The sequence below is a fragment of the Tyto alba genome, unplaced genomic scaffold, assembly GCF_018691265.1.
Source record: "Tyto alba isolate M040663 unplaced genomic scaffold, T.alba_DEE_v4.0 Super-Scaffold_2, whole genome shotgun sequence".
In the NCBI taxonomy this organism is placed as follows: domain Eukaryota; kingdom Metazoa; phylum Chordata; class Aves; order Strigiformes; family Tytonidae; genus Tyto; species Tyto alba.
In genome coordinates this window covers 5455393-5473712 of record NW_024881282.1, presented here as the reverse complement: position 1 = coordinate 5473712, position 18320 = coordinate 5455393, and the positions used below count along the sequence as shown (strand labels likewise).

Sequence of the window (18320 nt, the reverse complement as noted above, 5' to 3'; positions counted from 1 at the left end):
TCCTCTCCAAGATGGATCCTGTGTATCCATGCTTATGTCTCCCTGCAATGGCTCTTTGGCTCTTAAAACAATATTTATAGGGTTTAGTGTATTAATGGTAAAGTACTACCAGATTACAACTCCTCATACAGGAACACACATAAGAGGGTGATGACAAGGATGGTATCAGCAAAATGGCAGAGTATGAGGAGGCCACCCGTGGGAGATGCAGAGGCTGCTGACCAGCCCTGGCTCGCCAGGACTTTCCCCTGACTTCTACTCTTAAAGCCTGTGGCAGTCACTGGGCTTGCAAGAATGGTGGTCCAGTTGGGGCTGGTCCCACAAGGCTAATAGAGAAAGTCATAGGTATTTATCTAAGGGGACCTATAATTTCTTAAATGTTAGGAATTGTTCTGCATACTTGAGAGAAAAAAAAAAAAAAAATCCAGATGGGCTATACATTTGTACACACTGTACCTGGCCTTGGTCATAAACCCACTGATGTTTCCAACCTATAAGTAAGACATAGGTGGGGAAAGCTATCAGTTATACAGTACCACACTAGTTATTTTAATGCCTGAAGATGATGCAAGAGGGGAGTAGGGAAGATGGCTTGCAGACAGATTCTTCTCTCCACTAATTTACTCAGTTCCCCAAATTCCCTTTCCCTGTGATCTTTCACAAGCCCCAAAACAAGACTGATTGGTGTATGGTTATATGGACGTCAGTATATTAAAAATACCCAAACCACTCCCTGACTGGTACTGCAAAGAGTGTTGGTGGCAGGGGGGATGTGCGTGGCTGTGCAAAGCTGTGAGCAATCAGACAGTTCATTCTTCTTTTAAGAAGTGTTACATGTCCAGGCTGTTGTATTCTGGCTCCTTTTGAAATGTGTCAGCTTAAACAATCTTTGCAGCACACATCCCTTTCCTCTAGTACTGTTTATTTTGCATGCTGTAAGAGCTGTTCTGTTCCACTCCACAGTCAGCACCGAGATTTTTATATAAATAAAAGTTACTGAAATGATTCGCGGCCACTTCATTATCGCTGCTATGCTGGATGTTATGGGTTGGAGTGTTTTTAGTACCTATAGAAATATCCTCGGATGGAGGGAGGCAAGTAACAGTCTGGGCTGCCTCCAGCAGAGGGAAGTGGAACACACGCACTTCCCAGCGTGCTCCGTCCTGCCGCTGTGCAGAGCAGCCGAGGAAAATGTCAGGTCTTGTGTTTTCAGAGCTGAAATTTCCCCCTGTCAACACAAACGCCTAATTTAATCCCCTTTGGTTCCTCACCACAGTGGTTTTACCCTCCATGTCTCCCAGATCAAGAAATGAGGTCTCTCCAAGCTAACTCTCATGTACAACCCCCCTGCAATAAGACTTGGGTAGATGTTAGATTTTAAGTCCCAAAGTTGGATTTTAAGTGGTGAGAAACACAGGTGCAGCCAGGGCTCTAAACACAGTATTGGTTTTAAGTGTAAGGGTTTACTATTATATTCCAGAGACTATTTTAAACCGGGGTGGCCTTTTCTCTGAAACTCAGCAGTGGGGATGACAGAGGGACACGCTTGAAAGGTCTTGTGCAGGTGGTCCCAGCACTGCTACAAGTGAATCCACGTGCGGATGCACACTCGTATTCCTGCACACCAGCACACAGCTGAAGGCTGCCCTGACACACAGTTGCGGGGTTTTTTTCCTCTCTTTTTGCCTGCCACAGGGTTCCTTTTCGGTGTACACAAACACATACACACACACACATGACTACACAAACTGAACAAAAATGCACTTCTCCTTGACAGTTATACACTCTTAAAATATATTTGACTCTTTCCTTTTAGCTTCTCTGCCTTTAGAGAGAGTATAAGCCTGCTGGAGATTAATTTATGGGGAAGATAATGTCTTTAACCTACACTTCCCTGAACTGCCTTGATACTGTTTGCAAAGCAACCAGATGACTTTGTCTCTCCCTCACCCCATCTAGAGCCTCAGGGAGGCAAGTTTTGCCTCAAGCTTTCAACCTTTTGATGCACGGATTTTCCATGCTGAGCTACAGTAGGTGGGTAACAAGAAGATCCTATTAAAGTGAAATCAAGTAGCAAAAGGATTGTCAGCTCAGCAAATCAGAAACATATAGTACCTATCCTTCCTTCACTGCATTCCTTCCTGATCACTACAAGAAAGAAAGAAAGCAAAAAAAGGTGGTGAAGGGGGAGGAAAGAACAACAGAGAGCAATAGCAGCACGGGCAACATCTTGACTTTATATGTAGGAAATTAATTGTTGCTGATAAAGACACAGTCTCTTTAACGAAGAGGCTGCTGCAATATCATCGCAACAACTAGCAACCCACATGTTTGATTACAACAGGTTGAGCCAGTGCACACTCCCCTGTGCCACACTCAGAAAAAAATAAATCAAATGTCTATACCTGAGGCTCCTTCATTTCCTACACAGAGATCTACTTTAATGCAGGCTTTCCAAGATACCTTTCTTTGCCAAGAAGGGGCTGGTGATGGCTTATTTACCTACTTACCTGTCCTTGAGCTACGTGGCTTTTATTTGAATAAATTAAACCGGCTGTTTCAAGTGATGCTTTTAGCCTCTTGAGTCTGGATCTAATTATCAAAAGAGTTTTTGCTTAAAACCTGTTTTTCAAGTTTTCAACCAAGTATCGACAGCCTGCAGGATGCAGCTCTCTTAAAGGACATTGGTGACTATGGGTAAGAAAAAATACCATCCTATCTGGCTACCTTGCCTGCTTTTAGGTTTCCTATATATTTATGATACACTAAAAGTGGAATGAAGGCTTGCTACAAGAAGGAAACATGTCTTTTTCTGTTAAGTTGCTTTTCTTTTTTCTGTGTGTGACTATGGGAGCGGATTTTCAGCTGCTGGGAGTTACTTTAAATCCACTGCTAGCAGATATGTTTATTTTTTAATGCTATAATAGTACTTCTAATATTCCTGAGTGAAAACACACAGTTGTTTTGCTTTGTGTGAATGATTTTGTCTTCCAGGACACTGATGGTAAATACTTGAAAAACTCTTACAGTTACAAAGTTTTATTTTAGTATGTAAAGCACAGGAAAATCTCAATTTCTGCTTTTGGTGAGAGTTTGCCATTTATTTTCCAGGATCTCAGCAGCAGCAAAATTTCAGGGGCCAAATGCTCATTTGTATAAGCTGACTTATCTCTGAGACAAGGAATTCTGTGGTTCATCAGAAAATCTTCCTGTTGTTATGGTCATGGGGTGATTTTTCTTTCCCTTGGGTGTCTCAGAGAAGAAATTAAAAAACTCAGTGTGAAAGAGAAAAACATGCCCTAAAAATATGCACAAGAAGACGCCTTTTCTTTTTAATACACTGTAGAAAGTTTTAAAGATGTTGACCCAGGCACTCTAAAATATAACATTTATTAATTCTGGCATGCTGCTAGAGTGAACTGTTTTTTTCTCTGTAGTTAAGTATTGTTTGGGTTTTTTTCCTCCATGCTATGCATTATCACTGTATTCAAGTATATTGTGTTTTTACATTTGCACATACATTTGGAGGGGGGAGAGAGGAAAGCATAAGGATTGTAGGGAGCAAAAAAACAGAGGTCCCTTTCATTGCTGGAGTTGTCCTGCATTCATCAGGACCAGGGTGCGATAGATGCCATCAGAGCTCTCAGTGATGCTCAGGATAGAGGTACAGAGAAATATCCAAGCTCAAGACGGAAGTATGGAGAAACATCCAAGCTCAGATCCTGCTTCAAAAATGCTGGCTCACTATTTACTGCTGAGTAGCTAGAGCTCATCGTACACCATGCTGGGCTCTTCAGTGACTGCAAAATGGTCCCTGACTAGAGATCTTCATGCTTGATCCCGAATAAATTCAGGATAGTTCTGTTTCAGGGAAGACGTTTATTCCAGATCTGGTCTGATGCACCTGAAATCAGAATGTGGACCTAACTAGAATAGTTATTATTAATATTATTATTGTCATCACTGCTATTATCACTGTGTAAACAAAATACTACATACCATGATGAAACTGCTGCTTTTATCTTTCTTTGTAATGCCCCAAATCCTGTAATCTAATTGTTACACATCCTTGCTCAAAAGAAAGGCTCAAATATTAGCTTAAGGTTGTAATAGCAATTAGCATTGCAGAAGCTTAAGCTATCTGTGTAGATCACAGGGTCTGCTTACCACATATTTTATCAGTAGTTTAGCTTGGGCACCTTATCATATGACAATGGAAATCCTGAATTCAGCTGATTTTTTAGGCTTTTGTCTGTCCTGAATGTTTGTGCTTTATGTTTTATGCTATGGGTGAATATGCATTAAACACAGAAAGGAATGTAAGGTGTAAGGAAGCGGGGGGAGTGGGGACAAGCAAGTGCTCTGGGTTTGGAATGGTACTAAATAATGTCAAAATGTATTTGAAAGAGGAGTGGCAGTGGGATCTGCTTATCTGGTGGTAGGACTGAGCCAGAAGTTGGTTTTCATTCTCTGCTGTACCACAGGTACTACCATGGGTAGTAATTCACTCCCAAACGCTGCACCTGCCAGCTGACTGCAGAGGTGAGCAGAGCATCTCAGCTGCCACTTACACCTGGGAAACTCCTGTTCCAGAGATTTGGAGACCAGATGCTTTAATTTTGGCACTGTGGAAAATTTACCAAATGCCTTTAATAAGAGTGTTTTAAATTGAACTTTTGAAACGTAGTCCAGTTTGTCTTCTGGTGCCTCTGTTTATCAGCTGTGGAGAGGGAATAATAAGGCTCCTTCCATAGGTTGTTCTCTGCTCATGTCCTGTTTTTCTGCTCTTTCCTTAACCTTTCCCTACTGGGAACCATCTGAAACAAGGTATAGAATTCTGAGGACCTTTACTTTTAACCAGAGTGGTCATTCTTAGGCTCTGAAGATAAAATAGAATTAATGTCTTCACTGGAGAAGCTATGCTCAACCCTATCCTCCTGCACAGGAGGAACAACCAAGTTACTCCATTAGCAATTTAAATCACAGGTCCCTCCCACACAAAATCATACCCTCTCTCCTTCACTTGCTTCTCCGTTTCAATAACAACATTTTCTCTTTGACCTCAGCCCTCAGCATGACTTCATTTCCATTTTTTTGTCTACCCTCATACACTCATATTCCCTCTACAAAGGTCTCCTCTTCTCCTCCACTGGCTGTCCAGGTGCATGGAGTGAAGATCCAAGGCTCTAACAGGTAGCTGAGCTGGACAGTTTGCACGTCCTGACTGGCCAGCTGGCAGCCTGAGCCAAGCAATTAGCTAACGAGCTTATACAGCCGCCTTTCACTCAAACAAGCTGTGCTTTGTCGTTATTTCCCACACCACTGATTTTCATAAAACATGTGGGATATTTATATCTTTTAAGCTTTTGTCCCTCTAGAGAACAGGGTGAAATTATCCAGCAGGTTCAGAATATATGGCTGGGTGCAGGACTGACAGATGGGGAGCCAGATGGACAGACAGCACTCCTATAAAAGCCTTATTTCCTTAGGAAAAGAGGCCATTGGGTCTAAGCACTACTAGTATAGGGTTATAGGATGGGGGGATTATGACCCTCATCAACAGATGTCATGTGTCAGGCACTTCTGCAGAGTGATGTAGAGGAAAGATAAGTGAAGTACCTTATGTTGTTTTCAAGGTGTGAGTTTAAGTCCTGTTCTGCCTTCAGTAGATTCACAGCAAACTGGGGTAGCTACTCATTCAAAACGGAAAGGGAAAGGAAGGCAGATTTGTCACTAGCTCCATTACTCCTTTGTGTATTGTCATTTAAAGGCATTCATGTGGCTTTTCTTAATCCGACCCAATAGGCTCATGAAACCTTTTCTGATGGTTTTCTTTACCCAGCCCAACAGGATAAATTAAATAGCATATTAAGACTAGTCTCTCATCCTGCAAATGACTGAACCCATCCTCTGACCCAGTTGCACTCTGAAAATGGCTGGATCAGGCATGATCAAGCCCAATAGGCAACACAGCTTGTATCTGGGGATTTCAAACAAGAAAAAAAGAACGTTTTTAAACATAGTTTCTACTGAACCTTAAATCCATCACTTAAACATCACTTTCTAAAGCTGTAGACAATAATGTGAAAATGCTACAGCAAAAATTCAACTTCTGCAACCCTTCTCTGGGGTTTGGTAGTAGGGGTGTACAGTAGCAGTTCAGTTTTTGGACTGTCTGGTCCCTGTTAGACTCATGATTGAGTAACAGTCTATAGGATCAACCACTTACTTTATTTAGCCTCTTAGACACAGATGGTAATTTTTGTAGCATCCCTCCTTTGTAGCACCCTCTGGATCCTAGGGAGCTGGCATGTGAAGTGGGGAGTATAAAGGAAGCAAAAGGTGAAATGCTGTAGTTGGGATGATTATCATGTGCAGAGTCAATATGAAAGCAAAATCTAGCTTCAGTGGTTATCAGATTCCCCCCATGAGTGTCAGGGGGAACCCTTGGTTGAGCCCAATCACCTGCTTGAAGAACTGCTGACCAGCAAGTACACTTTGAGTTGTTCTCACTGCTGTGTTTATCTGAAGTCTGGATGCTTGTTTGTAGATGCTGACTGCAGAGTGGGGCAGTCCTGAAATGGAGAATGTAAAAAGTTTCAGAAAGCACTGACACTCACTGCATCTTTTAAAGAAATGGTGTTACTCACAATTTTATTTAAATTTGTAGGATAGCTATGAAAACATCTTGTGCTCTTGATGCTATGTGTGAAGTCATCACAGCCAAGGGTATCCAGTACAATAAAATAAGCACAGATGCTGCTGGAGCATTTCAGAACAACTTTCACTCCACATTTTCCAGTAATCCAATGCGCCTTCAGCGTCAAAAGCTTTGTAATCATCCCTCTTTCTTTCACTGCAAAAGTTCCTCTTAAAAAAACCATCAGGTCCAAACTTCAAAAATACTCACTGACTCCTGAGGGATGTTCTCATGTCTCTAAATTCGAAGTCACTGTAGAAAATTTACTTATGTAGGATGGCAATCCAAATAATCTTATTTTATCTGAAAGTATATAAAGGTCATATCAAAATTTCATTGGAGCTCAATCCTAGGAAAAAGAAGTGGCTTGCTTATGAAATTCTGTTATAAATTAATTTTACAGCTGGTCCTGCAAATGTACATGATTGTTTCTTTGTGACCCCTTGCAATGAATAAAGGAAGGAGATGTGAGTAGACATGTGCAGGATTAGATCTGTTGCTTTCTATATTTTTTTTCCTATGGCATTTTAATGATAAAAGACCAATTTCTGCCCTTGCTTAACCTCCAGCAACCCCACTGATTTCCTTGTTCATTCCAAATTATAATGAATGACTTTACACACTGGGGCCCTTTCATTCTTTCTTTTCCAGATTGAGTGTCTCAGCCCAGACAATGGGCTCCTGCCTACATGAGTGTACAACTGGGATAAAACCATTGACTTCAGCAGACATGCTCCACCGTGACTGAGAGCCAAAGCTAGTCTGTGAGATACAAACTTTAATGGAGTGTAAATCAGGGAAGAGCACGCAAGTAAGCACCATTTTTAACTCCTTAGTATAGTTTGTGTTTGTATCAGCCCTGACTCATGGTTTATATACGTAAGGTATGTATTAAATATCACTGTACTTGCACTACATGTATCTATTTGAGGTAATTATGGCTATTGTAGTACTGGTAGGACTTAGAGTCTTTAATGCATTTATCCTCACAACATCTGATAAAGTGAGGAAGTATTTTTATCTGTATATTATATAGAGGAAACTGAAGCCTAGATCATTTTTTGCTGTACCAGGGAACTGAACCTGGATTTTCCAAGTTGATAGCTAGCACTCAGACTGTTGGTGTGTCTTGATATAAGCAGTACAAATAGGCACAGAGAATAGCACTTCTTGTAAATTGGGGATAGAGAACTACTTGGTCTTGATACAGCAGACATGATAAATTGCTTACTGTTAAATAAAGTGTTTGGGAATTGTCATGTAGCTACGGAGAGGCCACGCTATTATTAATGATGCACAAGGCATATATTTCAGCTTATTCTTCCATATCCATATTGACTCTGAAGTGCAAACAATAATATAAACTAGATTTTGCCAGTAAACTAACACAATTTATCTGGAGGACAGAGTAGAAAGCGGGAGGGGAGCCCGATGCCTCCCTGTTCGTGTGCAGTGGCATGTCTGCTGATGGAAGAAGTCCAGGCAGAGGACAGAGGAAATGTTGATGCTATTTACTTGTCTGGTGAGGATTCATTGAGACAGGCTCTTGATTGAGCCCTAAGAGATTAACAAGTGATGAAAATGTGTATCAGAGCCAGTAATTGTACTCAGATCTGCTGTGCCATTACCACAAGCTCACTTTTTCCCTCTGTAACCATACAATAACGTGCTTACTTTGCCATCTCAAATGTCAACAATTGGTTCAACACATGGAAAGGAGATGCCTGAAGTGAAGGTGCTGGGGAAGTGGGGGCTTTATTCTGCTGTCTCAGAGGTCTTTCTTTAAAGGGGAAAGGTGATGTCTCCAGTTCAGACCTGTTCTTTTAGTAAGACCAGAGCTGCCTATGAGTGAAATAACTGGCTTTTCATTTCCCAAGAGCATCTAGCATGTGAATGGGACTATTCATATGAATTTTGCTATTGCACAAGCATAAATCTAGGGTGAGTCATTTAAAGTTAGTTGAGATAGGTGGCCTTATTGGAGAATAAGAAAATATTACACAGTTGTCCAAAAGAGCAGATTTCATCAGAAAAAGTCTCCTTCACAATGAGATTATGGCTTGAATGTGAGTGCAGATCGGCCTTCCAAGTTTTATTTGATTTCAAATATTGTTTGATATGCTACAGTATTTCATTGCAATTTAACAGCAATTCCCATTCACACAGCTATTCTAAATAGGTTCTTATATGTACCTATTACCTTGGTAGCCAGGTTTCTGTATCAAATCCTGAACATTTCATTATTATTAAAAATATAAAAGTCATCTACTTCATCCATTTTGTACGATGAGGTGAGCAAAATTGGATGTGAAGTCACAGTGCAGTAATAGGGTAATTATTGTTTGGAGGTTCTTCTAATATACTTATGGCTAGTTGTATTGAAGATGTATTATATTGCAGTTGTTCGTGGCTGTTTTATCATGCACTGCGGATTACGAAGTATTCTATCCTAGCCCATGGATTAAAAAAAAGCCCCATGCTTTACAACTTTAGAGAGGCAAATATGTCTATGAAAAGGTGTAATTTGATCCTCTGGGCAATTTATGCTCTTCTTGACATGATCTGTACCTTCTTGATGCAGACCTTTTTCTTTCTTCATAACACATCAATGGAATTTCCAGAGACATAAGACTCCTCATTCTACTTCATTAGAATGAATGAACTAGTATCTCATTTAAGGTTGGCCACATATGGTATATGCAGCATGTTTACACAATACCAGAGCACGCACTTGAAGAACAAGTGTCTTCCACAAAAGCAGCCTCCTGAAATGCTTTCCTTAGGTTAAAAAAAAAAAAAAAAAAAAAAAAAAAAAAAAAAGGACACATTTACAGAGTTAAAATATAAATAATTCATAGGGAAAAAGAAAATAATAGGTTTAGGGAAAGGAGAATAGAGACCTATACACTTACAGAACCTTCCACCTAATTGACTATCAATAAGTGTCTTGTACATATTACCCACAACAGAACATGGTCTCTGATGGTGTTATAAGCCTGGATGTCAGCTGTAGAGCTCAGCTGCTGTTTGTAAATGGTCTTAACTGTGCTCTTGATTTTTCTGTGCTTACTGTATATAGTTTTGTTTTACTGGCACTGTACTGTAAGCATGTTCTGCACTATGCAAATATAAGAGCTGAGAAGCATATGGGCCGAATCCTGCAACACTCACTCAGGCAAATGTCCAATTCACTTGATGGGAACTTTTCCTGAGTAAGCAGTAGGAGCAGACTCTCAACAACATTGTATGCCTCTGCTGATTTCTCAGGTATGACAACAGACACTGGTACTTTGCAAACAAGGAAAGGAAGGGTATAAGATCCAGTACTGTGGGTAGATGCTCAGTTCTGTATTCCTTAAGCCCTGAGATCCACTGAGATGCTACAAAAGACACAGTCAAGACAGAATGAACCCCTTCAGCCTTTAGCATCCTGCTAAAAATCAGCTAATAAGAGGGTAACATTCCTCCATCCCCACTCTGGGGTCCACCTCACGATACCATCAGCGGATACATTTCTGAATCAATGTAGACTGAATTAAGCTGTGAACATCCTTAGAGTGAGAAGGAAGAGGAGGGAAATCCTGCTCTCTATAGAAAGCCCCTGTGATATCTGCTCTGCCACCCTGCTCAAGAGGTTTGGCAGAGAGACATGACTCAGAGTGGGACATTCAGGATTCAGCTCTGCATCTACTTCTAGTTCAAACCTGCCACCCATCATACAGGAATGAGGTTTCAACCCTCAACAGTGCAGGTGGCTAAAAGCTCTGTCCCATATCCTGATCTCTGTGTATTACATGGTCCATTCTGCAGTGACAAGGAATGAGTTGTGGACTTGAGGTCTAAGTCCTATAAAAGCTCACACATATGCTTAACTTCTTATTTATCTCCAGTTTTGTCTACACTGCCCATGATAGCCTGATATGTATCAGAGAAGCTGGATTTCTTCAGTCTAGCTACCATGGGAACCAGTGTAGCAGTGATGCCGTAGCACAGACTTCAGCATGAGCCCAACAGGGACCCTGGCTACACACTTGGGGCTGCTAAAGTGAGCTGAAGGCTGGGCTGTGTGTTTTCAGTGTTAATGTCATCCCTAATAGCTAGACTAACATTAACAGCGGTACCCATATCTTCCTTTGTCCTGCAGCCTTTCAGCAGTGCCTGATTGGAAACTTAAGCTACAGCCCTTACTCATATGCCTCATCCTCATCCTCATGTGCCCTTAAACCAAAATGACTAATTAAAGTTGAGGCTTAAAGGTCAAACCCTCCAGACCTGCTTTTACAAACCCTTTTGTACATGGCTTTTCCCCTTGTATGAAAAAAAAAAAAAAGCTATTCTCATCAGGAAGTGTTGGCAAAAGGGTTTAATTACAGAAATCGTTTTGCTCCCTATGGAGAAAGCATGAAGAATGGCATATTTCCACATTTGAATTGCACATTCATCAAGAAAAGAGTGATTTCCCCTTAAGAATGTTCTGGAGGAGTAGAAAAGAGCATTGAACCCTGGGGTGTGTATTATTTTATAGTCTCTGAAAGGCAAATGGTTTCACTTCCATTGATTAAAATATATGAGTTTTTCCCTCTGGATTACTCTCCTGGAAGTAGAGAAAAAAAATATCTTTAGCAGTGGCTGTCAAATAATGCAGCACTTCTTGGCAAAGGGCTTACCTAACCAACCAAAGACACTTCTGCTGCTGAACTTCTTCAGCAAGAAACCTTTGACCACAGCAGATATTGCTACTTTTTTGCTTGATGAAGAGGGACTTTAAGATAGGTGTTTTCATTGTTTTGTCGGAGCAAATGTCAACATGAAGACACAACCCAACATCAGGACTATTAAGTGCTAATTTGAGCGGCAGCTCCAGGACTTGATCTCCTTGCTCTCCTACTGCACAAGGTCTAATAGGCTCATGCATTAGTCTTTTCAATCATCTTCTTGTTCCAAAGATGTAGCTTCTTTACAAATTCTGAAAAAAACCCACTATTTGGATGAGAGTTTGACTTAGTAGCCTCCATTCGCAAGGAGCATTTCAGCTGTGCAAAGCTGCTGTGGTGCAGGACACAGGCACAATATGGCAGGCTGGTGAATATTGACAGTTTGAAATGTGCATCTTCATAAAATATGCTCTAAATTGGTATGTGGCACACTTCTGCAACCACAGTAATTCACTGTGAATTGAAGCAGGGGAATTTTCCTAAGCAAATTCATTTTTTCCCATTAAATCACTATTGTTCCTTTTTTTTTTTTTTTTTTTTTTTTACCAAGAGCATCATTGTCTAGTTCAGTTAACAAGGAAAGGCCAATTACACAAATGGTGGTGATCCGTTAAACCTGGATTTCCCAACCAGAATTCCAACAAGCAGCATTCTACTCCACAGTTGGGTTTACTAGTTTTCTTTTAATAGTGCTGCTGGAGTTTAAAAAATAAATAAATAAACAGCTGGAGTGAACAGGCAGAGTGAATGTAAGAATTTCAAAACTACAGGAAAGTACTGCAAACAAGTAAGAGCACTAAGAACGAGAAAAAGCAAAAGTTATATGCAATTGGAAGTGAAGATGTTCCATTTCCTTTATAAAATCAAATGCAAACTGCTCATGTGACTGATTTAGTATTGAACAAGAGAGGGAAAATTGCTTCTTGGCATTTAAATGGAAATGTTTCTTGTTCAGAAATTTTGGAAGCTTGCATACTGTATGATTTTTGAGAGGCTTATACAATTACCATTGAATTTGGATGAGGTCTATTCCTAACAATATATATATTTCTCAATTAAACTTTGCCCTTCCAGAGACCTAAATTACCTTTGTCTAGAGTCTAGATTCCTGATGTGGAATATATTCCAGAGGCAATAAGGCCCATGCAAATGTATTTCATTTTTAATATGTATGACTGAAAAAAAGAGTGAACAGCAGCAGCTATTTTGCAAAGCAGACCTTTATGTTGAGAACTGTGCTGTTTAAGATCATGTTCTGATTTACTGTGTGCCTTTTAACCCTGATTTCTGGGTTTGGAATAAAACACAATTTTACCTCTTGCTTTCCACAAAGGCTGGAAATTTTAGGACAAGAGAAAAAATAAGGCAGAGCACAGCAGGCTTGCACCCGGCTGATTTAAAGGTATGCCATGAAGAGGACAATTCCCACGTAGCTCAAAACACTGCATGAAGTACTGTAGTCCATTATGTTCAGCACTCTTCTTACAAAGCAGTTTTAGGGCCTCCTAATCCTGTATCCCTCCAAGATTTGTGATGCCAACATAAGCCACGTAGAGACTGTTGCTGAAAAGTTTTGTAAGAGTAAATTTTGAGGAGGTTCTTGAAAGAGCAAGTGTGATTATTTGGTGAATGAGCAAATGATAGGCTGAGTGTAAGTGGCAACAGGGTATCAATCCTGGCGGGGTTAAGTTTTTGAGGACTTGCCCAAGGTCAGGCAGTGAAGCAGTAGCAGAGCCTGACACTTAGCAACACCACCCTTTCTCCCTTCAGACCATGCTAAACAGCAGTATTACATAGACCTAATTTCCTGTTACTACAGCTTAAAATTGAAACAAAACAAAGCCTCCAAAAGCATTTAAAAGGCAGAAACTGGTAGCACTGATCTTCCTCCCAAAGAAGAAGTAACCTTAAATTATGCAACTGAAATCTTGCAGGCCTTCTTCCCATTCTAATTATCAAATATCAAAATTATGTAAAATAATAACAACAAAACAATAATAATACTCTCCCCTCCCTGTTACCTTCTAATGCTTATACCTATGTCCATTTCATCACCATGCCCACGCCATGCCCATCCCCTCCCCATGCCACGTCCACATCCACCTCCTCCCCATGCCATGCCTATGTCCATCCCCTCCCCATGCCCATGCCATGCCCTTCCCCATGCCTTCCTTATGACCAACTCCTCCCCATCCCCATGACATTTCATGCCCATGCCTATGTCCACCCCTGCCCCATGCCTACACTATCCCCATGTCATGACCATGCCAGTGCCTGTGTCCTCTCCCGTCTCATGCCTACATAATGCCCATGCCCATGCTCTGCTGCTCCCCATGCCCACACCATGCCTATGCCCACCCCTGTCCCATGACTATGCCATAACTATGGCATGTCCATGCTCATACCCATCTCCTCCCTACACCCATGTCACCACATGCCATGCCCATGCCCATTCCCAGCTCATCCCCATGCCCATACTCTGCAGTGCCCATGATTATGTCCCCCCATGCCCATGCCCACCGTCTCCCCATGCCCATGTCCACACCATGCCCATGCCCACATTGCCCCGGCCCCATGCCCATGCCATGACTGTGCCATGCCCATTATCCCCTCCCCATGCCCAGCTCCTCCCCATACCCATTCGACCCCATGCTCATTCCCACCCAAAAGCCCATATACATGCCATGTTGATCCCCTCCGCACACTCTCCCCATGCCCATGCCCATGCCTGAGCCGAGCCTAGCTGAGCCTAACTGAGCCGAGCCGAGACTAGACAAGCATAGCCAAGCCGATCCTAGCCAAGTGAGCCCAGCCTAGCCGAGCCTAACCTAAACGAGCCGAGCCTAGCCAAGATGAGCCTAGCCGAGTGTAGTCGAGCCAGGCCGAGCCGAGCCAAACCAAACCTAGCCAAGCCTAACGGAGCCTAGCCTAACCGAGCTCAGCCGAGCCGAGCCGAGCCGAGCCGCGCCGAGCCGCGCCGAGCCGAGCCGAGCCGAGCCGAGCCGAGCCGAGCCGCGCCGAGCCGAGCCGAGCCGAGCCGAGCCGAGCCGAGCCGAGCCGAGCCGCGCCGAGCCGAGCCGAGCCGAGCCGAGCCGAGCCGAGCCGAGCCGCGCCGCGTCGGTGCGCAGCAGCCGGCCCATGTGTGCCTGTCATTCCCAGCCCGGGAGCGCCGGCTCCTGCCTCCCATTCATGTAACCTGTGTGTGTCTCTCTTTCTCTCTGTGTGTAACAGAGAGAGGGAGAGAGAGAGCGAGGCAAGGAGAGGAGGAGGAGGAGGGGGGAAGCTTTAAATAAAGCCTTTGGATTGCAGCTGCTTATTTTGGGCAGTCCTACCAGGGACGATTCCTGCCAGGAAAGAAGCTGGACCGGTCCTTTTTTTTTTTTTTTTTATTTTTTTTTTTTTTTAATTTATTTTGATTTTTATTTTTTGGGGGTGGCAGTGGTGTATTGCCGAGCTGCCTGCTGAGATGAGCTCCGGTGCCTGGCTGTAGTTGCCCACTTTGGGATCGCTGGACACATAAAGTGGCATTTCGGTTGGGGGGGAAGCCTGCAGACATGGTAAGCTTTGCTTTTTGCTCTGAAAAGTGCATTTGTGCGATCGCCTCCTTCCAGTTTTCCCTTCCCCCTTTCCCCTTCCTACCAAGCAGATAGGCACACCGGCTGGGGCTGGGGAGAAGCTCCCTGAATCCCTGTTTTTGTTTTTTTTTTTTCCTCCCCACCATCCCTCCCTCTGCCCGGCTTGCTTTTCTCCCCTCGCATCCCAGCCCTGCTGCTCCCTCCGCACAGTTTGCAGCAATTTAGCAGGAGGCAAAGATGCTGCTGGAGGCTCCTGGGCTGGGGCGCTGGGGACCAGGCACCCTCAGCCTGGCAAAACCTTGCTCCAGGGTATGTTTGGGGTGGCTTTTCCCATCCAACACCCCCCCTTCTGCACCCCGAGCGGTGCGGCTGTGCTGGGGAGACTCGGGGGGGGGAGGCAGCAGTGCAGATTTGGAGACACTGGAGCAAGGATGCAGCTTTAAGATCAATCGGTGTTATTTATGTAATAGTAAAAGCGGGGAGGAGAGGAAGGGGGGAGAAAGAAGAAGGAAAAAAATGCATAAAAAATAAAATAATAACAAATCCAGTGCCTCGGTATTTCTCAGCTGCACAAAGCTCCTTTTGCTCTATCTGAACCCTCCGCCCCGTCCCCATGTCCTGCTGCAGGGTGGGAGTGTGGGGGGGTCTGTTTACATTTGGATCTGCGAGAGACTCAGGGATGGGGTCTCCCATTTTCCCTGGGAGGGTGGTTTTACCTCCAACAAAAATAAGAAAAATGCGCTTGACTGCAACTTGAGGGACAATTCGGTTTCTTAGGCATTAAATGTTAAAGCCCTGCTTCCAGCCATGCCCTGCCAGTCTTAAAAGCCCCCCCAAATAGTGTGGCGTTTGAGAAAAGATGCTGGAGTGCCTGGGAGAAATGCAGTGGTTCAGGCTCGTGCTCACATTCTCAGCAATTTGCTTTTTGAAATACAAATTTTGGCTGTTGAACATAAAATCAGGCTGCTACCAAAGGGCATTTATTTCTTGGTAGTTGTTTTGATTAAAAACTTTTTTTTTTTTTTGTCAAAAATACCTGGGACATTTTACTTTGAAATAAGTAGTAGTTAAGGCATGCCAAATCTTTAAAAAATATTTAAAAATAAAACCTTAAAGTATTCATGAGGCAGTATGTATTTACTCTTTCTTACCATGACCATGCTTAGAAATTCACATTGCTTACAACCATCTAAGCACATGATTTGGGGGAAAAAAAAAAAAAAAAACAAACAAAACAACAGAACACCAAAACCCACCCATATTTATGCCAGTCTTCCTTGTCTTATGGGATAGAGAGTCTGAAATACGTTTTTCATACAGCCAAAACAGAGCTAGCTAAATACTTATTGACTAGATAGACAAGACCTTTCAGAATCTTGAATGCATTTGCTCATGGCTCTTCCAGGAAACTTCAATTCTTTATGCTTAACACACACACCCCCCCCCCCAACACCAAAACCCTGAATCAAACAATCAAACTATAAAATAATCTCTCCACTTCCATCCCATCTTCTTTCTTAACTTTTGTAGTGCAGTCTGAATTTATAACTGTGTTTTTGGTTTTTTGTTTTTTTTTTTTTTTCTGAGAAAAGTCCCATGTGAAGGGAAAGACATAAAATAAGAAAATGAGAGCAAAGGTTTGAAGTTGGAAGTTGTCTGTGTGCTTTTTATAGGTAAACTTCTGCTGTAGCCTGGCAAGTTGTTAGTGTGCTGCTCCTTGCTCTGGGACGCAGGAGCTGGGCAGGGGAACTTGGCACATCCCAGTAGATCCCAACCCAATTTCTTTTTGCTTCGCTGACCCTAATAAAATTGCTTACTAGTAGGGTGGCCCCTCCCCTCCTATGGAAAGTGCTCTGCTCCCAACATGTGTGCCATATGTGCCTGCAATACCCAAGATTTACTGTGTACGCCTATACTATGCCAGCAGCCCACATATGCCCGCACACGCTGGGCCCGGCAAGGGCAGGGTATCGGCCACTGGCAACCCCAACATCTCCCCAGTTTGCTGGGGGAGTCTGGGGCTGAGCCAGTGATTTGTATTTAATTTATTTCATTGGCCTCTTCAGAGCCTGGCGCCTCCCACTTAGCGTCTCAGCCTGTAGCACTTTTATAGTCTTGGGTGGAAAAAACAAGGAGTGTGTGTGTGTGTGTGTGTGTATATGTATATATATATAATTTTTTTTTTTTTCTTTAGTACCATGTGTGTGGGGGGAGAGGCATAAAGGTAGGAAGACGCGTCTCTGTTGCACTGTTTTGCAGCAAGACCAGCCTTCAAAGCAGCTCGCTTGGCTCTGCCTGTGTTACAAGGCTGTAGGAATTTGCTGTTTTGTGGCCACTGCAAGCTGCCCTGCTCCATTCCCAGCTTCCAGCCTGTGCCACGCTGCTGGACCAGTCCTTGCTGGTGCGGGCTGTTTCGTGGCCATGAGGATTCCCCGCTGCCAATCATTCCTTAAGGATATGACTCCCAGTCCAGCGCGTGGGCAAGGAAAATGAGGTTCTGTGTTGGTTTCCAGCAGGTTTTGGGGACACAGAGGGGAGTGGGAGGTCACAGTGTGTGGCCAGGCATTTCCCAGGCACGTGGAAATGTTACCTGGGTTGTGCTTCCCTCAGAGAGCGGGACCACTGCTCCGCACCGGACCACCTTGGAAAGGGGGTCAGCACTTTTTCAGACAACCTGTTTCAGTTTTTCCCCCTTCCCGCCCCCCCCCCACCCCCCCAAAAAAAAAAATCACCAGAATTGGGAATTAATGCACTGAGATGTACTATATCTCTGCAGGGACTCCTGACTTTGTGCTTCACTCTCCCCTCCTGTGCATACATGCATGCATGTGTGCACATCTTTACAAGGGGAGAGTTTCAATTTATCCTCTCGTTTATTTGTGTGATCTGGAGAAAAAAAAAAAAAAAAAAAAAAAAAAAAAAAGGTCATGTTTTAGTGGAGAAAGAGGGTTCTGGTGTGGAAAGAGGTTCTCAGGCTGGTCTTTGGCAGGGAAAAGGGGAAAAGGCAAAAAGAGGTGAAGAAATTAACTTCATAGTTTCATTTTTTATTAGCAAGGGGTCCTGGTTTAGAAAGGCTTTTCTGGGGACAGTTTGCCTTCCCTGATTTTAAAGGATAGGGAAAAATCATTGAGAGAGGAGACTAAAACTGCAGGTCTGGTTTGGGTTGGGGAGGGAGGGGAGATACACGCCCCCACACACCCCCCCAATGATTTATTTTACTACATGGATGGAAAAAGGGAGACATGGCTCTGGTTTCTGTGGGTCTAGGGGAAGGAGTGAGATTTGCACTGAGAAGACTGTGCATTTTTGAAGTCGTTGCTTAATTATTTT

The 18320-nt window shown here is 43.1% G+C and overlaps 1 protein-coding gene across 12 annotated transcripts in view; it reads left to right on the top strand.

Moving 5' to 3' along the window:
* Window positions 1-18320, top strand: part of TENM4 (teneurin transmembrane protein 4) — a 1435480-nt gene that overhangs the window by 816303 nt on the left and 600857 nt on the right. For 9 of the 12 annotated variants that reach the window (XR_004406800.2, XM_032990906.2, XM_032990916.2 and 6 more), the window contains exon 6: window positions 7352-7511. The gene's annotated coding sequence lies outside the window, so the exon portion shown is untranslated. Of the gene's footprint in view, window positions 1-7351; window positions 7512-14735; window positions 14973-18320 lie in introns of those variants that run through there. The other 3 variants (XM_032990909.2, XM_042793338.1, XM_032990908.2) reach the window with 1 other exon arrangement.